Genomic DNA, 23,589 nt, shown 5'->3' on the forward strand with positions numbered 1-23,589 from the left:
ACCACAATGCTTTGCCAGAGATGGCCTGCACCTGTCGCCCCAGGAATTCCAGATACTGACTAAGGGTCCAGCCACCCCTATAGTGCCTTTTTTAGGCAAGGTTCAAATGCCAAGTTCACCACCGTAACAGGCACAGGCAAGCAAAAGCTGAGGGTAATGCTACTCACTCCTAGAAGTCTAAATCTCAAAATGCACTCACTTGTGGCACTCCTTAAAATGGAGAACATTGATATCTGTGCAGTGACTGAGACCTGGTTTAAGGCTCCAGAGAGTACCCCTGCATTACCAGGCTATAACTCATACCACACTTTTCAGCTATCTAACTTGGACCAGAACATCAAAGGCAGGAGATGTCCATATTCATTAAGGATATCCACACCTCCAGGCTAGTTGTGCAGCATACTGCATCCGAGGTTATCCAAGTGCAACTAACTCTGGACAAAACTGCAATCCAAATTATAGCTTGCTACAGATACCCCACCATGCCCCAGGATTCCCACTCCTCTTTTCTTGATATACTGGAAAATATTAGGGTCCAACCAAACACCCTAATAATGGGCGATGTCTACTACCCCACCATTAACTGGGAAAACTACTCACTTTCTGGAATTCATAAATTCCAATGCCCTGGATCAACTTATCCACACCCCCAAAAGGGGAAACAATATCCTAGACCTTGTCATTACCAACATGAGTGACCGGTGTTCCACAACTGAAGTCAACTCCTCGTTGGTCAAATCTGACCATAAGCTAATCACCCTACATATCCGCATCCTGTCCTTACCCACCATTAAGGAAATCATGGTAAAAAATTTCTCCAAAGCCAACTTCATGCTTCTTAAGACAGAAGTGGCGAACTTCATGTCACCCATGCAGATGGACAATACAGTTATGACTGCTGAATCCTACACAAATGCACTCCATAAGCACTTACACAAGTGCATAGATCGTGCTATCCCAAACAGAACCAAGATGCTATTCTCCAAAAAAAGGAAGCTAATCTGGTGGTCCTCTGCCATAAACTCTGCAACAGAAAGAAGAAACTGTTGCAAAAGAGAGTAAAATCCCATCAGTGGAGGAGCTTCCTGGTCAGCCTCAGTAAGAAGTTGAGAACCCTTATAAGATCCTTCAAAGCTAGCTACGAAAACAAAATCACCTCTGATTCTAAGGGTAACCATAAAGCATTCTAGAGCTTTGTCAAGAATCTCAATGGCAACACCCAGATCTGCTCTGAGTTACAGCACAACGGCACAAAAATTACAGAACCTACTGATATTGTCAACATCCTGGCAGATAGGTTCAGTGCTAAGTTTATCCCCCCTCTCACCCCCTAAAGGGCCTATATCTATACAGGAAGAGTACAGAGTCCCTGTAATCAAATCTATGCAGGTAAAAGCTGCACTCTCTAAAACCAAAAACACAGCATCCATGGGACCGGACAAAATCCCAGGCTACATTTTACATGAACCTCTGAACAAACTGGCTCCCCACTTAAGGACCATGTTCAATCAAAGTTTCCCATCAGGCTTTCTGCCCACTGAATGGTGCACAGCAACAGTTATCCGACTCCACAAAGGGGGCCACTGATCCTGGGAACTATTGCCCTATTAGTCTGACGAGGCTGGTCTGCAAGGCCATGGAACATATCATCATGGAACTTATAAACAAAGACATTGGTAACCTCCAAACTCTGGACCTTACCCTGTTCAAGTTTGTGAAAGGCAGATCATGCCTTCTGAACCCGATTGCCTTCTTTGAGGCAGTCACCAAAGCTGTAGATGAGGGTAAGGTGATTCACACAGCCTATCTTGACCTTGCCAAGGCTTTTGACACCATCCCCCATTCTGGAATTATAGCTAAACTCTCTAAACTAAGTTTAAATCCCTACATCAGAAGATGGGTTGCCAACTGGCTCACTGACAGAAACCACACTGAAAAAGCTGCAGACTCCAAATCTGACTTCAAACCAGTGAAAAGTGGAGTACCACAGGATTCAGTCCTGGGACCTCTCCTATTTGGTATCTACTTCTCTGAAGTACAGGCTAACACACAAGGCCTCTGGCTATCGAAGTTCGCACATGACTGTAAACTAGGAGTCATAATCGAGTCCCCAAATGATGTGGACATCCGACAGAAGGGCCTCACTGAGACAGATGCCTGGTGACAGAGCCATGGCCTCCAGCTCAATGCCAAAAAGTGTATTGTCATCCCATTTGGTAAAAACTCTGTACCCATGAACTACCACATAAACAGCAGTCTACTTAATGCCGAATGTATGATAAGAGACCTTGGGACCCAGGTGGACAGTAGTCTCTCCTTTGATAATCACATTGCCACAGTAGTCAGGAAATCCTTCTATGTGCACTCCTCATCACAAAAGGGTTCTCATCCAGAAAAAGAGGTCATTGTTCCCCTCTACCCAGCACTCATTAGACCCATTATAGAGTACAATGCCCCTTTTCGAATGTACCTCACAAGACATCTGCAGCAGCTGGAAAGGTCACAGATGTACCTCACAAAGAAGATTACTGGCCTCAAACAGATGCCCTATACTGACTGTCTCAAAAAACTCCAGCTTTACTCTATAGCATATCGCCTACTCTGAGGAGATCTCTGCCTAACATATAAAGCTATGTTAAACCCAGAGCTGCAGAACATGCTACACCCAAAGAAATCCCAATCCCACCAAACTACACGCTCTAGGGACCTAAACCTTGTCACCACAATAAACAGGACATGCTGGAGGGATAGATTCCTGTGCCAGATACTTCCTCTACTCTGGAACAAGCTACACATCTATGTCAAGCAAAGTTCCTCATTAGCACTTTTCAAGAAAAATCTTGATGAGTGGATGGGAAATAGGAAATACACTCTGGGGATCACTTCTATGGCTTTGCTCGACAGGGGCACAGGAAATTAACTTTCTTGAGTGGCATAAGCCAAGGAACCTTGTTAGCTAGGCTTACTTAGGCCCTTGGGCCGATAGTCTAGTACCTACCTATGAGCCTATATATATGTATATACTTATATATATATATATATATATATATATATATATATATATATATATATATATATACACACACACATATATATACATATATACATATATATATATATATATATATATATATATATATATATACACATATGGCTCTAGGACATTTCACCGAAAGTCAAATTAGTGTGCACTTTTCACCGAAAGCTCAATTCACCGATAACACAATTCACCAAAACACATTTCACCGAAAGTTGTATTTGGCTTTGTCCCACTGTAGTGCGACCCTGGAATTAGTATATATATATATATAGTAGGGGTGTGTGGGGGGCATAGCCCCCCACATATTTTAAACATTTTGAACTATATACATGCATACTTGCAATTGCAATATATTACTCTTATCCAAACATGATATATACTTAAACTATGTGGGGGGCTATGCCGCCCACACCCCCCTACTATATATACTAACTCCAGGGTCGCACTACAGTGGGGACAAGGCCATATACAACTTTCGGTGAAATGTGTTTTGGTAAATTGTGTTTTCGGTGAATTGTGCCTTCGGTGATTTGTATTCGGTCATTTGAGTTTCGGTGAAATGTGCTTTCGGTGAAATGTTCTTTCGGTGAAATGTCCTAGATCCATATATATATATATATATATTTCCCCTACTGCTGAATGACTGTGCTGCATATTTTTGTGAAAACATCAAACTTATTTACATCTCAAATGAAGTAGTGGTAAATCACTTTGACTATAATGTTTAGGGTCTTGCGTTTGAGACGTGTAAGGGTTGGTTATTTTGTTGCTGGGCATAACAGGGGCTTTTGGAGACAGAGTAATTAAGGCACTTTAAAGCAGTCATAAGTGGGTTTGCGCAGAGCTAAGTGATGCTTATGTGAGCTCAGCTTTGCTTACAACCACTTACGGCTGTTTAAACCCGTGTTAATTTCAAATAAAGACTATGGGGAATTTAGAATTTAGAGCCTCACACCCTACAGGGAGTTGTGTGGGCATCATACAATATGGATTGTGGGATGGGTACATGTCTCTGGGTGAAATGCAGAGCTATGTATGGGATGTGAATTTTTTGGGGGGACAGATGCCTTTTTTTTAAGATGAGAGTGGGATTTTAGGGAAGGATTATAGGTAAGGCTGGTAAGGGAGGTTTGTTAGGAAAGGTTGCATTTGGAGACAGACAAGACAGACAAGACAGCATACAGCAGCAGTTTGACACATTGCGGGGGTAAACACCTTGACAGAGAGGGTGGTTGGGAATCCGAGGCTCATAAGCCCCCCAGATGGTAATAGTGGCACTGATGTTCCTACCTGATGGCAGTCACCACTACTCCTTCACAGCCCCAAAGCTGGCTGTGCTGAGGGTTGGGCTGGAGGGGCAGCCTGCCCCTCTAGCTGCACCAGCTTGCCCTTCACCTGACACAGGCAGTCATCCAGCTCCATCTGGAGGACACTACGCACCATGCCACTGACCTCATCCCAGGTGACCATATCCTCACAGCACCCACTTGCAGGGGAGGAGCGAGCCCTATCTTCTGCAGCGGTTCCACCCAAGTTGGTGCAGAGCCAGCAGATGCGGGAGGTCTGGGTTGGGTCCCAGACGTACTGGGACCCAGTGCCTTGGCCAGGTGTGGTTGGAGAGGTGGATCCACTGGGATCTGCTTTCCCATATGTGCTATGGTTTGGAAATTAATAATGAATATTGGTTAGTCATGCACAACACATTACAACATTAGTCAAATTAGCATGCATGGATATTCCTATTTACACAAAACAGTGCAATTATAAAAGTGCCATAGCAAACAGACCCCATGCATATATGAAATAGCATTCAGGGTTGCAACAGCGTGCCAGTTAGTGGTATGTTAGGCAGGCAATAACAATGATTATTTCAACAGGGAATATTAGTATGCACACAGTTTAAACAATAATAAACCAAATGGAACAATGATCCCAAAAGTAGAGGTTTATTTAGGAACATACCCATGTTAGTTTCAGTGTAATGGTTGTATCAGTTGAGTGGTGGCAGAAGGGAACAGATTCAATTGACAACTGCTATCAAGTATATTTGTCATTACACTACTATTCATTACTCTACATTCTGACCACACTTACACTTTACCTGGGCCACGGGGCTGCTACAAAACACCAACAGCTGTCGATATCAACAGAGCAATTGTACCCTTATTTTAGTTATACACATCCTACCTTTTTCTATACTGATTTCTTTATCTGTGGGTCCTATGCAGATGAACTGTGTGCATATTACTTTGCTGTTTCTACACATATTTTAGATTCACATATTAACTGCAGGCCCTGGAGTGTGTGTTGTGCCTTTGATATACATTTACTGTGACATTCTCTGTGTGCAGGTTTCTTAGCAACTGGGAAGAATATATGTGACAGTGTGACACTTGAAGGGCTTGTCTGGGCCAGACTGCAGAGTGTGGATGCCTAGCTTGCATCTATTTGTAGGACTGGGGCTGATCAACACAGCAATTGTACACCTTTCATAGTTATACACAATATAACTAGTATTTCTATTCAGATTTCTTTACCTGTGTGCCCTGTATGGAAAATGTATGTGTTGCAGTACATTATATTTTCTATTCAGATTGCAGTTTACAACTTTAGAACCAGACTGACATGTTAGTGGCGGTCCCTGGATTTGAACCATGATGTGTGTGCAAAAGTGAACTACCGGCTTAGTCTTTATCAGACTGAGTTATTAGAGAGGTTTTGTGTGGTGCTTGTGACATTTCTATCTACTACATATTTTTGTGCACAGTACTTTTATTATGACATGTTGCATTAATTGTTTCCCATTTGCAGTACAAATTACACATACACAACAGACATTGGTGTCACTGTTTGCAAAACATGCGCACATTAGCTGAATTGCACATTTGACTGTTTTACAACTGCATACTGCAATTTAGATTCCTGAGAACATAGTGTAGGTTTTAAGTCTGCATCTGTTAGCCTTATACATTTTTAAGTACATTCACAGCTACATACAGCTGAAATTGAAAGGTTCACACAGGACAATGCTGACAGACAAACAAGTAAAACACATTCTGATAGAAATATGTACTTTTGCTTTTTTTCAGTTATTTGACATGCCCATTCTAAAGTATGCAGACAAGCAGTGCTAAATCAGTTCACCTCAGTTAATGCTTTCTGCAGGACATACACATTTCTATGTTTCAGGTACACGTGAGATGACACACACCAGTGTTTGATATCACCTTTATTAGTTTTGACATGCTATCTGTGTACAACTCAGAAATCCACAATTGCTATTCCTGCATGATCTGCACAGAGGAATGCTTTTCATTTCTAAGTATTACAGTAGCCCTTTCATGGTACTTTCTTGTCAGGTTCACTCAGACAAACTCATACATATTCTAATATTCCTCTCCAGCATATTGTACCTTGTTTGCTACTGACATATGTATTACATATTCCCACCCCTACTGTGCTATACATGAGCCATATGATTGACATCTATAATTCAATTTCCTTAAAAGTTTTTAAATAAATTTGTAGAGGGGGAGATTTGAATCAAGCATGTTCTACATGCTAAACCATGGTAGTACCCCTATGCTACAGCTTATTGATGATATTGTGTATCACAGTAGCACTTGTCTATCATTTTCAGGATTTCAGCCAGAATAAGCATAGCGGTGCACCGCTCAAACAAGCTTCGCACCGCTTAAATTTTGGATTTATTTGATAAAAAAAATAAATTTTTTTTGTATTTTTATTGCTTTCCTCTTGCCCTACTGCTTCCATGTATGTAGGGCAAGACTGCATACATTTGGGGGTGTGCACTTGAAGGTTGCTGTCTTCTAGGTGTTTTATTTTTCAGTGTCCGCAGACAATGAAATGTTAGCTACTTACATGTCGGTGTCTGTGGACACTGGTTTAGTATATAATATTAGAGCCAGGCTCTAATATTACTTACATTGACACTCGTGTGTGTCACAAAGTGCCGTATGGCATTTTCTGAGTGAAGGGGACATGTTACATGAGCAGGCCCTGCTGACACACACCCCCTGCGCTCATTCCTGGTTCATGTTCATTTAGAATAAATAGCAGCATGCCTTCCTACATATGCAAGGTGGGCTGCTATTTTAAATGGATATGAACCACTCCGTGCAAGAATAGTCTTATTCTTGCATGCAGATTTGTGAATCCTGGGATGTGTGTTGCCAAGTGGATTAGTCAGTGGTGGTGCATCTATCTACTGTGTTTTTAGACAATTTTCAAACTTAAAACAAACAGCCAGTTTTGGCTAGGTGTGTGAATCATTCTAGAGCTTGTGCTGGTTAAACCTGGAAACAGTGGGGGTGATTGCTGGAATTTTGGGATGATGAACACTACTGGTTAGATATTTAGCTGCTTTTAGTGGCTCTTTCAATTTCTCTGTTAATTTATATTACAGTAAAAGTCAATGATTTTGGCAGTCCAGTAGTGGTTAAAAGTCCCAGAAACACAGGTAGAATTAGAACAGTCTGTGTACAAGGATCAAATAAATCAACTATGAATGGGGTTCAGTCTCACAGAGGTGTTCCCAACAGAAGTGGGTATGGATCAGGGTTCAGCTCTGAGCCCACTGCTAGTCATACTGGTTTTGGAGTACATCAGCAACAGGTTGAAAAGGACAGGTCAACAAAGTTGCTTATGCAGGCAGTGTAGCATTACAGACAGACTCTGAGTAAGAACTTCAGCAGAGGAGAGGGGAATGGAATGCAAACCTGAAGGGGCAGGGGATGAAACTGAATACAGATGAAAAGCTGTAATGGCAGTAAATGGAGGAAATCATAAGAAGATGAAAACTGAGATATAAGGAAAATAGTGGAACAGGTTATCAACTTCAAGTATCTTGAAAGAGTGGTGGAGGAGAAGGAAAGTCTGAATGAGGAGGTCAAAGCTAGAATCAAAGGGACTACAGCCAAATCGCATAAAGTGTCAAGGGTAATGTCTGACAGAAGAATGGCAAAGAAGCTGAAGAGTAAGGTGTACAAAACAGTGGTGTGAACAGTACTACAATATAGTACAGAAACCTGGGCAGTGAAGACAGAGCAGTTGAGGAAGCTAGAAGTGATAGAGATGAGGTGTTTAAGAAGGGTGGTAGGATGCACACTGACGTCAGACAAAGGAATAAGAACATCACAGCAGAATCCAAGGGAACTGCAATTACAGAGAAGGTAAAACAGAAGAAATTATGGTGGTTCAGACACAGGAGCAGAAAAGCAGAAGATAATCTGGTGAAGATGATTTGGGACAGACATTAAGAAGTCAAGAGGAAATGAGGGCATCCAGAAAAGAGATGGATGGATTGTGTAAGAGAAGACCTGTGCCAATCAGGCATGACTGTTGAAGAAGGTAGGAGAGTGGCATGGAATTGAGAGAGATGGTGACAGTTGACACAACTCGTTGACACCATGTAGAAAATGGGAAAAGGGGGATTGATGTTGATAAGGATGATGACTATCAGTCAGCCATTTTTGTCTTATTCTAACAGTCTTATAAACTTAAGCTCCTGCACACAACCTAAAAGTCAAAAAAGGTGGCATTTTGACTACTTTTTGCATCTAGGAAAGTACATTTCGTCTTGTACATTTAAAGTCACCTAGCTATTTAAATTAATATTTTGTGTTTCACGTTTTTTTTATTATTTTATAGTGTTTTGTCTGAATTTGTAGTTACAGCTATTACTTGAGGGTGGTTTACTCTTTTTACTGCTTTTGGATTTTGTGCTATTTAAATCCGTTTTTAGTAGGTACTGTCATTTCTTTGTAGTTTGCTGTATTGTATTTGCTCTGAATTTGAAGTTACATCTATTAACCAAATTGGTTTTAGAGTTTGTTAGCTTATCACGCAATTTCTGTACTGTTAAGTGGATTAATCAGCATTGCTGCATTTATTTGTTTTGTTTTTAGACACATTTTAAACTTACAAACAACCAGTTCTGGCAAGGTGTGTGAGTCATATAGAATTTGTGGTGGTAAACATACTGAGAGTCAGGGTGATTGTTGCAGATCTGGGAAGACAAACATTATGCATTAGGCCTTTAGATGCTTTTCACTGGTTCCTTCCTTTTCCTTGTTTAATTTAGATTGTGTGCAGCTGCACTTAGTGTAGCAGGTATGCATTGTGCACTTCATTGATGCAGACACTTTCAATTGTATCTGTACCTAATGTAACTCAACTCATCCAACTCTGATAAGTAGACTCCCATTACATACAGGTGCAGCAAGCCATGCTTAGCTGCTATAACATGCAGAGCAACATACCTAGCACCTTAAAATTAGCTCATAGCAGCCCTTAGTACCACTACATTGTTCAACGTAACCCAATTTCACTACAAATAATTCAACACTTCTGTGAAGCAACTTAGCCCACAGCCACTGCAATTGCCTCACAATACTGTTAAGCAAGGCTCCCCAGCTGTGTTGTCATATATGCGTACATACCCAAGTTATGCATTTAATTTAACAGACATGCATATATATAACTGTAATATACACCCCTTAACCAGTGATTTTTATCGATAAACAGTACATCTCTCAGTAAAACTCTGCAATTTTCTTTAATTAGTTGTTTTACTTCATAGTGGACAATATGGACAGTCGGCTACTTGCTTCCCCTATATTAATCATCATCATCATCATCATCAGCCTCCCTTTTCCCATTTTTTATACATAGGGACAGGCTATCATGTTAACTGTCAAAAACTCTCTCGATTCAGTGCCACACTCCTGCCTTCTTCAGCACTCATGCCTGACTGTCACAGATCTTCTTTCATGCAATCCATTCATCTCTTTGCTGGACATCCTCACTTCCTCTTGCCTTCTTCCTGTCTGTCCCAAATTTTCCTCACCAGATTATCTCCTGTTCTTCTACACATGTGCCCACACCACTGTAATCTGTTCTCTTTGATCTTTTCTGAAATTGGAGCTACTTTGGCTACTGCTCTTATGCCCTCATTTCTTTGTCTATCCCACAGTGTGCACACTGCCACCTTTCTCAGACACCATTTCCATCACCTCTAGCTTCTTTAACTGTTCTGCCTTTACTGCCTAGGTTTCTGTACCATAGAGTAGTGCAGGTTGCACCACTGTTTTGTATACCTTACTTTTCAGCTTATTTGACATTCTTCTGTCATAGACTACACCTGGTACTCTATGCTAGTTGGCTGCAGCACCTCTGATTCTAGATTTGACCTCTTCATTCAGACTACCTTTCTCCTCAACCACCCCTCCCAGATACTTGAAGCTGTTTACCTGTTCCACTATCTTCCCTTCTGTCTCTATTCTCAGCTTCTTCTGATTTCCCCAGTTTGCTGCCATTACCATCATCTTACCTGTGCTTAGTTTCATCCCATGAGCCTTCAGATTTACATTCCATTCTCCTATCCTTTGCTGAAGTTCTAGCTCAGAGTCTGCCTGTACTGCCACATCATCTCATCCCATGAGCCTTCAGATTTGCATTCCATTCTCCTATCCTTTGCTGAAGTTCTAGCTCAGAGTCTGCCTGTACTGCCACATCATCTGGATACAGCAGCTTTGTTGATCTGTTCCCTCCAACCTGTTTGCTAATGTAGTCCATCGCCAGTATGAACAGCAGTGGGCTCAGTGCTGCTTCCCCTCTATTGCCAGCCCCATAAAATTAGGTATGCTAATGAAGTGTAGTAACTGCCTTATACTCACAGATAGTAAATTCCTGCTAAACAGAAATACTTTAGTTTGTAAGAGATGCACATATTTAAGAGATATGGAGGCCTCACTCTCGCAAAAAAGCATTGGCTGTGAGCATTGCACTAACATACCTTAGTAGACCTGTAAGGACTAAACCTCAGCAAAAATCAAGCTCAAACCTACCAGCATATAATATCTCACCTTTAACAAAGGGTCACCATTAGAAAAAAGATCTGAATTCCAGTAAACCAGACCACTTCACAAACAAATGCGTTTTAGTGATTGATGACTCCATAGCAAGACACACACATTTCTCACTGACTAGGCTTTACAAAGAGTGACAGTGAGTTGTCTTTCAGGTGCAAGGATGTCAGACATCTCAGGTGCTTTGGACCTTTGTACCAGGTAAATATAACTATTATACTGTATTTGTGTATGTGGAGATGAATGACTTGGAGTGAAAATTCTGAGGGAGATGCAGAGGGATACAGTATGTATGAGCTCCCTGCACATGTCACAAATGAAGGCAAGACCCACATAGTGTGTGGAATTGTCCCTTCTCCATAAATGATGCCTAGGTACAAAGAAGAGATGATTGGCTTGAACAGTTGGCTGAATCATTGGTGTCATTCCAGGTGGATCTAGTATTGGAACATGATGCTTGACAGTCCAACTGGTTTTGCAAAGGATAGTCAGTAATTCTCATTCAAAGGCATGGGCATGCTGTCAAAATCATTTACTACCTCATAGTACCTTTTTAGGTAAAGTTTATTAAATAAACATTCTGGAGAATAAAAAAGTATCAATATCAAAACAGGATCAAATTAAGGCAGCTTTGTTGAATATCTGAAGTCTAAACTGCAAGCTGTCCGACTTTGAAGCCCTATTACATTTGGATGGCCTCCACTTATATGTTATCACTGAAACCTGGTTTAAATGCCTAGAAAGCACTCTCTCCATACATAGGTTTAGTGTCTGTTACACCTTCAGACCCAGTGACAACTATGGTGGCATGTCAATATTTGTCAGAGAATATATCATCTGTTGAAAGATTACCACTGATCAACAAAATAAACTTATCAGACATCAAATCACAGTAAATAAACTCAACTGTCTCTTTGTTGCCTATTGCATGACCCCTTTCATTCCTCAGTAGTCCAGGCCAGGTTCCTAAACATCACTGATGAACTTCCAGTAAATAAGAAGCTCATCATTATGGGGGACTTTATCTACCCATTCAGTGACTGGAGTACCTAAACTACCAATATAGGATATGCTCAGATATTTTAGACCAAATAAATAAATAATTATTCAATGGACCTAATTGTTAGCAGTCTAACTACTGGATACATTATTCTTGATTTGGTATGTACAAATGTAGTGTCATTATGCACAAACCCCTAGTAACTCCTTCTCTGATTATGTCACGCCATAAGATAGCATCCTTTTCCCTCAAATTATTTAAACTCACTGAAACCAATTTATCAAAGTCAAAACACCTCAACGATCCCCCAAAACACAACACAGGCACAAAACACATCCAGCCCATAAGGCAGGCATCAACTCAGCCACTGATGTGCCTCTTACCAGGCTGAGAAAAGAAAACGTGATGGTCAGTTGTTTGTCTGGTGACAGGCGCTGTCAGATCATGCATGCACTCAAGTCCTTGAACAACAAGTACCAGTATGACTCTGTCATAGCTCATGCCAGTGTCAATGGATTGTGGCGTACTTCCTTGGATTATATGAAGAGAGATATGATGGAGCTCTCACACTGTGTCCAAGGCAGGTATGAGCCTAGCATTAAGCAGCAGTCTATCTTCTCCAAGGATGATGCCACAATACCAGCAAAAATTAATTGAATTCAATAATTGGCTAAGTTTTTTGTGTCATTCAAAGGTGGTCCAATATTTGTCAGCCTGGGAGGATATGATTGAAAGACCACTCTGCTTCACCAGGATGGCCTGAGTTTGCCCCCCTCTAGGGTTTAAATTATTGGCAAAGACATAGTCCAGCCCCATAGTGTCTTTTTTAGGCAATGCCAGCCTGATAAACCTACCAACATAACAAAACAAGAAAAATAAAACATTAATATATTACTGATCAATGCTAGGAGCCTGAACAAGAAACTCCACTCGCTGCAAGCCCTTCTCACCCTGGAACACATAGATGTCAGTGTAATGATTGAGGCATAGTTTAAAATAGTGGAGAACACTCCAGCTGTGCAGGCATATAATGCCTTCTACTTGCTTAGAACAGCTACTGCTCAGGAGGGGAAAAATGTGGATGTGTATTAGTCTACATTCAGAAAAGATTCACAACACGGCTGGTAAAGTAGCGTGATGCACTAGAGCTTCTTTATGTCCAAATAACCATCAGAAAGTTCCTATACTATATGTTAGCTAGCTGTAGAACTCCTTCTATGAATAAAGAAAGCCACAACATCTATTGGGTCTATATTAATTCCGTGAAAGACATATTCATTGAATATGTCTTCAGCAAACACCAGCCGCCAAAACTGACTTCAGCAAACCACTGAATTTTCCCCACAGTTGGCAAACATTTGCCCACCATCCATCTGGAACATACAATGGACTAAATCAAATTCACCCAAGTGGGGTATTTCATGCCCTACACCCCCAACATGTGGGGCTACACTCCCCATACTCCCCTAACTATATATACCAACTACAGTGGGGAAAAGGGTAAAGTTGAGGTGATGACCAAGTGTTTGCAAACTGTGGGAAAAATTCCACTGTTCACTGAAGTGAATTTCAGTGCATGGCATTTGTTGAAGACGTATTCGATGAGTACGTCTTTCACAGAACTAATACAGACCCCCATCTATCTACAGAAAGTAGAATCACTTAGTATTAAACTGAATACCATTTTCCTAGGTGAGTCACACTATTTAGCTATAGACTGGGAAACCTATACTCTACACCACGGATACACAAGCACACTGTCATGGACTTTGTCAATACAAATGTCCTAGAACAATTAGTCAGAATACTCACTGGGGGAATAACAGCTTGGATCTTGTCCTTACTAATTTGGGAGTATCTTCCACCATCCGTAGTGTATCTTCATCACTTGTTAGGTCTGACCATAAAGCACTCTCTTTAGAAATAAAACTGAAACCAGAGATCCCTTCCACCTACGATAGCAATGTCTTTCGGCTTTTCGCAGTTAGGGGTCACGACAGCGGATAGAGGCTGAGATTGACCAGTGTTGTTTGCAGTATGGCTAAATCATATTTCACTTGGGTGGATTTAATTTAGTCCATTATGTGCTCCAGATGGCTGGTGGGCAGATTGATTGGCAGTGGTGTTTTTATGGTGTCGAGTTGCCAGCCTTATGCCCAACCTTCACAGATGGCACCAATACCTTTAGAAATTTCTTTAAGACAAACTAAGAAGTCCTAGGTGATACATTAGCAAGCTTCAAATCCCACAAAACCCAGTTAACTCCACTGAATATACAGAAATGTACGCCACCACACAATATCAGCATGTAAACAGCTGCATAGAAGCAGCTTTATCCCATAGGAACAAGTACAGAGAAAACTCCAGAAACAAACCCACATGATGGAACCATAGTATCAACAAACTTTATAATAAAAGGAAAATAATTTTGACCAAAAGTAAGACTAGTTCCAAGAATGTTAGAGCCCTTCCAATTTAGAGTGTCCAGTCCCACCCCAGCTGAGGATTGAATCAGCTGCCCATTAGAGCCCTTATCACTGAAACAAACAAACATTTCAGGAGCCAAGTTAGAGGCTAAAATAGCTACCAAGCCAAAGACAATCACAAGGCACAGTCTCAAAAGCACAACCCAGCAATGCACTGAGCCGATTGTGAACAATGTTACTACACTGAGACTGAATATATAGCAAACTTCTCTTCCCTCCATCTGTCCTTCAAGATATACCTGAAACTAGCTCACCTTTAACCTATCACACAAGAACAAGTCCCAAAAGTGATATAAAAACTAAAAATACAGCATGTATGGGACCTGCAAATATCCCCAGATGCATTTTAAATAGCATGAAATATGATTTAGCCATACTCCTAACAACACTGGTCAATCTCAGCCTCTATACAAGTTTTGTACCAAGTGAATGGAGAACAGCTCTAGTCATTCCCTGTATAAGGGAGGACTTTCCACAGGCCCATAATCCTGAGCAGCCTCGAATGAAGAACAGCTCTAGTCATTCCCTGTATAAGGGAGGACTTTCCACAGGCCCATGAGCCTGAGCAGCCTCGAATGAAGAACAGCTCTAGTCATTCCTTGTATAAGGGAGAACTTTCCACAGGCCCATGAGCCTGAGTAGCCTCAAATGGAAAACAGCTCTAGTCATTCCCTGTATAAGGGAAGACTTTCCACAGGCCCATAAGCCTGAGCAGCCTCGAATGGAGAACAGCTCTAGTCATTCCCTGTATAAGGGAGGACTTTCCACAGGCCCATAAGCCTGAGCAGCCTCAATGTAAAGCCATGGAAAGACTTATCATGGAAGTAAGCAATCAGAACATAGAAGTCTGTCTCTGTTTGGATTCATCAAAGGCAGATCATGCTTACACATCCTAGTGTTTTTTTTTTTTTTTTTGAAGAGGTCACCAAAGCAATTGATGATGGCAAAATGGTATACACTGTCTGCACTGTATGCCTCAACTTGGCCAAAGCTTTTGACTCAATTTCCCTCTTGGGTAGCGTAGAAAAAATAAATAAACTCTTATTTCACCCACTGGATTACAGATAACATGCAAATAATCAAAATAAGAGAAGTTATGTCCACAAAGAGACATGTCACCAGTGGAGTCCCTCAGAGTTTGTGCTGGGACCTCTCCTGTTTGACATCTACTTTTCTGAAGTAAAAGCCAGTACTACAGGGCTCTGGATGAATAAGTTTGCAGATGACTGCAAGCTAGGAGCAGTCACTGAATTCCCAAATGACTGGAGCAATTTTTGCCTCAAATAAACAGCAAGTGTCAAAATTATGGTCTGAAACTAAATAAAAAAAATGCATTATTGTAGCCTTTGGGAAGTCATCTACCCCAGGAAATTTCCACATTGTCAATGCACCCCTAAGATGACCCAGTTGTTTGGGATTTGGAAATATTTGTCAACAAAGTGTTAACTTTTGACCAACATGTCTATTGTTGTAAGAAGTTCCGTGGGTATTACACATCTTTTAAATAAAGCAATTGTGTCTAGATCTAGGGGCGTCATTATACCCCTTTACTCAGCCCTCATTATGCAGTCATTGAATATAATGCCCCCTTTGGCATGTATCTGTCCAGACACATGCAACAACTGGAACACCCATAGAGATAACTTACTAAAATGATACAAGGCCTAAACAATATGTGCTACATTGGCCAACTCAAAGCCCTGTGACTATACTCCGTATCCTACAGACTTCTAAAAGGTAACCTGTGTCTGGAATACAAGACATTCTCCAACCCATTACTGAAGGATTTACTGCACATCAGGAAGTCAAATGGCATCAGAAATACTCTGTCTAGGGATCTAAACCTCTTTTCCAACATCAACAGAACAGTTTGGAGGGAGAGGTATATTTTGAAGAGCATACCGCTTTATGGAACAGACTCTCTATCCACATAAAACAAAGTTTATCCGTGTCCATTCTCAAGTGCAACTGAGATCTATGGATGGGAAACTGAAAATTTACTTCAGGAATGCCCCCTGTACCACTAATGGACAAATGCAGTGGCTAAATATATTATCCCATACATGGGTCTCCTCAAATTATCATGCTGTGATCCCAGTTATTCTCATTAAGGATAATATGTAATTAATGACCATGGGATGGGTAAGATAAATCTATAACCAAATTGGATAGGTTATTTTGAGTACAAAGAGAGAAATTGACTAGGCTGAAATTTGCCTTCAAAGGGAACTATCCTAGTATTTATTTATGAACATATAAAAATATGAAATAATTTTTGCATACAAGCCTTCTCAAATTCTACAATGTAGTCTTGAAATTCCCTTAAGATATCATCACCCAGACATCACCTCAACAGAATGATTCATAAAGGAATTTTATACCCACATAGGTAAAAGCTTAGAATCATTAGTCCAATCCAGATACATTAATGCCACTATTAATAAAGTCTACAATAAAAGTAAAAAAAAATCTTAAGAGTATACAGCCGATCTAAGACTCCCCCCCCCATGTCAAAATGAATATTAGGAATTTGAGAGTTTTCTAAAGCCTATTAGATCTATTAAGGCAGCTCGTTGCATGCATTTCACTCACTGGTAAAGGTAGAATGTACAGCTGATGTTGTTTATAAATGTAAACAAAGGTCTGGCTAACAAATAAAGGAACAAAAAGAAAAGAAGTGATGTAGATATGTATATAAACTGAAACTCTAAAGTCGCAGTCTTTTACATCTGTCATCTGATATTACTCATTCCGGCATCAGTTAAGGGACTCAGTGTTTTTTGTGCCGTCTTAATACTTTTTATATTCTTAATCATATTTACATTGTCAGTATTTTTGGTCTACCTATGATCTTCCAGTTCTATGCACATAACAGGGACAGTAGTCTAGTTGGGGCTATAGGGTGAGGGGTTACATAATCCCAAGAAAGACCACTTTATTGACTTCTGTTAACTTTGAAGAAAAGAAATACTCAGGAACAGGGAACACCAATGTTTTACAATAAATGTAAACTCCTGCAACATTCACCATTTTGAAAGAAGTCTGTCATCAGTCAATGCAATTAGTGTAACCTTCACAGCAAGTGCAGAGATAATTTCTATTCCTAACTGGAAACACATATTCTTCCTAAATAGTACTACAACAGACACAAATAGGACTTGCTTTGTTAATTATTTCTTTTTCCTGCAGTGAATAATTCAAAATAAAGCAAAATGGTGACAATGAAGTGCTTTCAGACATTACACTTGACTGACATCTGTGAATTCAAAAGCAGTGAATGCAGGTTTTTCTGAAATAAGTTTATAGTTGATGTGTTCTCCATCAATAGAGTACCAAATTTTGCAGTCTGACAAAATTCTAGCCCATCTTTGCAGGTAAATAAGTTTTAAGATGTCCAATCTACAATGTTCATTATACAGACATAAACCAATATTTGTTTTATGATGTGTGCAGTCTATTTAAAAATTCAATAAAGTCAAAGTAAATTAAGAAAAAATAAATAAACCTTTTAATCACACAGTATCTTCAGGCTGTAACGTGTATTAAGAGAAAGCTACTATAAACTGCAATAAAACACTGGTCATAGGACTGAGAAAGGCTTACTGTGATGCTGAAGCTTTAACTTGGAAGGTTTCTACATTACGGTAAACTTTTCCAATTCAGTGACCACTATACCACTATTGTTGTCCCCTGGGGTTGACCATAGGATGAATAGCAGTCTCACTCAGGAAGCTACATGTAAATGAGGCAGTTTGGGGGCATGGCTAATGCTAACTTGTCATGCATTATCCTCTAGAAATGATTGCTGCATTAGAATAATTTGGTAGATTGATTCAGAGAATCATCTTCTGAATTATTTTCATAAGCATGAAAATGTATATGCCATCTTTTCATGTTGCTCACCCACTAATCACTATGGAACTAGTCATGGCTCATACCACAAATATCTTTAAGTATAGTGGAGCTGTGGGTGTGTATGCAACTTTTTGAGGGCATATATATATATGTATATATATATATGTGTGTGTGTGTGCGCGTGTGTCTGCGCACGTGCATGTGTGTGTATGTGCGTGTGTTTGCATCTTTGTGTGCTCATGCATGTATGCGTGTGTTTGTATGTGTGCATGTGTGTGTGGGAGGGAGGGGGCTACTCACTGTGCAGCTATGATGCATGGACTGGTAGGATGCACACTAGAACACTAGCGCTGTCATATCTGACAATGCAGTGCTCACTTCAGAGACATTGTTATGAACTGATAATGAGGTGTTTGCATGACTTTGCTGTATCTCTGAATCAAATATTATCCTTGTCACACCAACTGCCCAACCCATGTTGGCTAATTAGCGCAATCAGAGAGAGACTCTTTCTGAATCCTGCCCTAGATGTTCTGAAATACATTTATTTTATGCTTGTCTCTCTTCATAGTTTCATAGTATAGTACTAGGCTATCTGCCCTGGGGCATTTGTAAGCCTAGCCATAGTGATGTGGCTTTTGCCACCCTATGAAATGGTACAAAAATGTACAGAATAAATCTAGAATACTGTGCCTCTGTCTAGTAGTGACACAGTGAAGGTCCCCTTATATAATAGAATTAGTTTACTGTGCCCCTGTCGAGCAGTGACACAGATGTGACCCTTGGGGTAAACTTACAATCTCCCATCCACTCATCAAGATTTCTCTTGAAGAGAGTCAGTGAGGGGCTCTGCCTAATACAAACTGGGACCCTGTTCCAAAGCATGGGAAGCCTCTGGGTTATGAATCTATCCCTCCAGCATGTCCTATTCATACTTGTGCCGAGGTTTAAGTCTTTAGCTCTCGTGGTCCTGATGGATTTGGATTTTTTGAGGTGGAGCATGTCCATCAGATCCTGATTGGACATGGCCTTGTACGTCAGGCAGAGATCACCTCTGAGCAGGCGGTATGCTACTGAATAGAGCTGAAGTTTCTTTAGTCTGGCAGAATAAGACATATGTTGGAGACCCTTGATCCTTTTGGTGAGGTACTTTTGTGGTCTCTCCAGCTGTTGCAAGTGCCAGGTGAGGTACATACCAAATGGGGCATTGTACTCAATCATGGGTCTGATGAGGGAGGAATATAGGGGTACAATGACATCCTTGGATCTGGATGTGAAACCCTTCATGATGAGGTGTGCAAGGTAGAATGTTTTTCTAACCACTTTGGCAACGTGGGTGTCAAATGAGAGGTCACTGTCTACTTGGGTCCCTAGGTCTCTGATTACTTTTTCTGTACTCAGTGGGTTGCTGTCTATGTGATAATTTGTGGGTACTTTGTTTTTTCCAAAAGGGATGACTATGCATTTTTTGGCATTTAGTTTAAGGCCGTGACTACGGCACCAGTTGTCCGTTTCAGTGAGGCCTTTTTATAGGATGTGTGTATCTGCTGGTGTATCGACGATGGCGCCTAGTTTGCAGTCATCTGCGAACTTTGTCAGCCACAGCCCTCCCATGTTTGCTTTAACATCTGAGAAATAAATGCCGAACAAGAGGGGTCCCAGGACAGATCCCTGTGGGACACCACTTGTGACTGGCTTTGAGTCTGACATTGCTCCAGCGATTTTAACTTTATGGGTTCTGTCCTTTAGCCAGTTTGCAACCCATCTAGTGACATAAGGGTTTACTTTTAAGCTGTTTAGCTTATCTATGATGCCTGAGTGGGGTATTGTGTCGAAGGCCTTAGCCAAGTCCAGGTATGCTGTATGGACTGCTTTGCCCTCATCAATGGCTCTAGTGACTGTTTCGAAAAAGTCAACCAGGTTTAAAAGGCAGGATCTGCCCTTTACAAAGCTGAACTGGGTGGGGTCAAGCGTCTGTATGTCCCCTATGTCTCCGTTTATGAGTTCCATAATGATTCTTTCCATAGCTTTGCAGACCAGGCTAGTCAAGCTTATGGGGCGGTAGTTTCCAGGGTCTGTAGAGACACCCCCCTTGTGGAGTGGGACCACTGTTGCTGTATGCCAGTGTTCAGGTACATATCCCGGAGTAAGGCTAAGGTTAAATAGCATTTTTATGTGTGGGTTTAGCTCCTCTTGGAGTTCACGTAACACGCACCCCGGGATACCGTCAGGTCCTATTGATGCTGTGTTTTTTGCTTTGTTTAGGGTGGTTCTCACTTGGACATCTGAGATGACAGGGAGATTACATTCAGCTGGGATAAGTATTTCTTCTTTTGGGGGTGAAGGAGGCGAGAAATTTGCACTGAACCTGTCAGCCAGAATGTTAGCAATATCTGTGGGTTCAGTGTATTTTTGTTGTTGTGAACCAACTCTGAGCATATCTGAGGGTTTCCGCCCAGGTTTCTAACATAGCTGAAGAAGGCTTTGTGGTTATCTTTAGTGTCCTTAGCGATTTTTCTCTCAAAGTTTGCCTTGGATGTTTTATGAGAGAACGTAGTTTTCTGCTAATGTTGATCAGAGATGTCTTCCCTTCATGGGATTTTGCTCTGACGTGCAGTAGCTTCCTTCTTTTGTTATACAATTTGTTTATGGCTGAGGTCCACCAGACAGGACGCTTACATTTGGTGGAGAGGGACTTGGATTTGTTTGGGATTGCATGATCCATGCATTCTTGGAGATGTCCATAGAAAGCATTTGTGAAGGATTCGGCATTGTGGGATGTGGTATCCACTGGCACAGTGGGCTTAAAGGATACCATCTCAGTCTTAAGAAGAGTGAAGTCTGCTTTTGAGAAGTTTTTCACTGTGGTCTTTTGTGCTGGGGTGGAGGTGGGATATGTATATCCAGGGTGATTAGTTTGTGGTCAGATCTCACTAGTGAGGGGTATACTTCTGGTGTGGAGCATTTTGTCCCCATGTTTGTGATGATCAGGTCTAGTATATTATCTCCCCTAGTGGGAAAGGTGACTAGTTGTTCCAGTGCATTTGAATTTATGAATTCCAGGAACCTTTGGGCTAGGGTATTAGGGCTAGAATAATGTACCCAATCTATGTTTGGGTAGTTGAAGTCTCCCAGTATGATGGTATTTTGTGATACATTCATATCCTACAATGTCTTTAGGAAGGCTGAGTGGGGTTCTTGAGATTGGGAGGGTGGTCTGTAACATGCTACCAGTTGTATAGCAGTTTTGCCTATGGTTAGTTGCACCTGTATGGTCTCTGATGCTTCATGTGTTGCTACTAACCTGGAGGTGTGGGTGTCCTTTATGAATATGGACACTCCCCCTCCCTTTGTGGTTCGGCCCAGGTTTTGGGGCCGAAAAGCATGATACGAGGTATACCCTGGTAGCGCTGGGGTGCTCTCAGGAGCCTTGAACCAGGTTTCAGTTACTGCACAGACGTCGATGTTCTCCATGCTGAGGAGTGCATCAAGTGCCTGCATCTTGAGATTTAGACTTCTGGCGTTGAGCAGCATTACCCTTAGTTTTTTTCCATTTTTGTTTTCTAAGGAGATGGGTTTGTCTTTTGAGCCTTGCCTAAAAAAGGCACTATGGGGTGGCAAGAGCCTTAGCCAATATCCGGAAGCCCAGTGGTGACAGGTGTAAGCCATCCCTTGCGATGCAGCGTGGCTTGTCCAACATATCATCCCCGGCAGACAGACATTGGATCCCCTTAGAATGACACCAGTACTTGAGCCAATTGTTAAAGCTGATCATCTTGTCTTTGTATTGTGGTATCATTCTTGGTGAGGGCAAGATGCTGCTCAGGGTCAGGGTCATACCAGCCTGGGCTACATAATCGGAAAGCTCCTCTATGTCTCTTTTCATGTAGTCCAGGGAGGTACGTCTCAGGTCATTCACACCAGCATGGACAATGACAGAGTCATATTTGTACTTGCTTTGGAGTGACCTGAGTGCATGTGTTATGTGGCGGATCCTAGCTCCCGATAGACAGCTCACAGTCACCTTCTCCTTGTTCAGCCTGGTCAGTGGGACATCAGTGTGTCTGACTATGGAGTCACCTATTACTAGTGTTTCAGGCAAGGTGTTTGGCCTTAAGGGCTGCGATTGGTCGACACACTGATTTATTGAAGTATGTGTTGCATGTGTTTTGTTTTGAGGTGGTGGATTTTTGGATGTCTGCTTTGGGAGCCTCTGTTGTTTTGGTAACTTTTTTATTAGAGCCTCCGAGTATGTCTTTGTGTTTTTATGTGTTTGGTTTGCAGTTGTGGTAGGTCTATGTGGGACTGGGATTGTTGTGTGTGTGGTTGCCATCTCCTCCTGTCTGGTCATGCCAGCCCTGAGTTGAGAGAGTTCAGCCTCCAGTTTGGCTATATAGTTGCATCTCTCCCATGTATTTGTGTTTGTTGGGAGGAGGAGAGGGTTGTCTGTGTACAAGAGACAATTGTAGCATTGTCTCAAGATGCCCAGATTGACCAGCTGAACTGGAGACGACGCCAGTAATCTACCACTCGACATGCTAGAACAGCATAAGGGAGTGGTATACCTTTAAGGGAAGTGGGTATTCACAGGGGTGGTAAGTAGATGTAGTGCTTTACTTAGTACAAGAGTGCTTACTTAGTAGAGAAGTATTGAGAACAAGTGCTAGGCTTATAATACAGTGAGTAGTCTGGTTATACTAAGAGTAGAGCTTCTTTAAGGGAAAATTTGAAGAACAGACTTGGCCAGAAAAAGTTTAACCTTGTTTAACCGGCGCTGCGCTATGCGTACGACTGCGCAAAGCCGTGCAAATGTGGATTTTAAACAGTGAACTACAAAACAGCTGGAAATGGTCCCAAACAACCAATTACTACAGCTTCTTGTGCTGAGGTCACTTCCCCCTTGAGGGTCCGAATAAGTCCATGACTACATGTCTAAATGAAAATTTGCAAGTTGCATATTTGTTTAATTGGAACTCAATATCTCCCTGATAATCCTTTTTTTCAAAAATGAAGAAACATGATTTTAAACTAACTCTACTACAAACTTCATCTGTGTAGATTACCTACATTGGGGAATTTTCCAAAACAAAAGGATCAAAAGTTTCTTGACTTTCCTTTCTTAAATGCATCAAGTACATGAATTCTTACCAAGAGAGAGGGAATTTTGTAAGATGCTTAACTTGTTATAACTGCTCCAGAGACTATGACTTCAAATCATTTCCCTTTGTATATGTCACCCTGCTGAAAAATGTGTGCAAAGTAAGTCTACCTGAGCTATCGCAAAGAAAATGTGCTAATATGCAACCTACCAGAGATTTA

At 41.2% G+C, this 23,589-nt stretch overlaps 1 long non-coding RNA gene across 1 annotated transcript in view; it reads right to left on the minus strand.

Annotated features, from left to right (window-relative positions):
* Positions 1–23,589, minus strand: part of LOC122798913 — a 56,191-nt gene that overhangs the window by 31,725 nt on the left and 877 nt on the right. The gene's annotated exons all lie outside the window — the stretch shown is intronic.

This window comes from Protopterus annectens, chromosome 3.part1 (assembly GCF_019279795.1).
Source record: "Protopterus annectens isolate FY-2018-M chromosome 3.part1, PAN1.0, whole genome shotgun sequence".
NCBI lineage: Eukaryota > Metazoa > Chordata > Ceratodontiformes > Protopteridae > Protopterus > Protopterus annectens.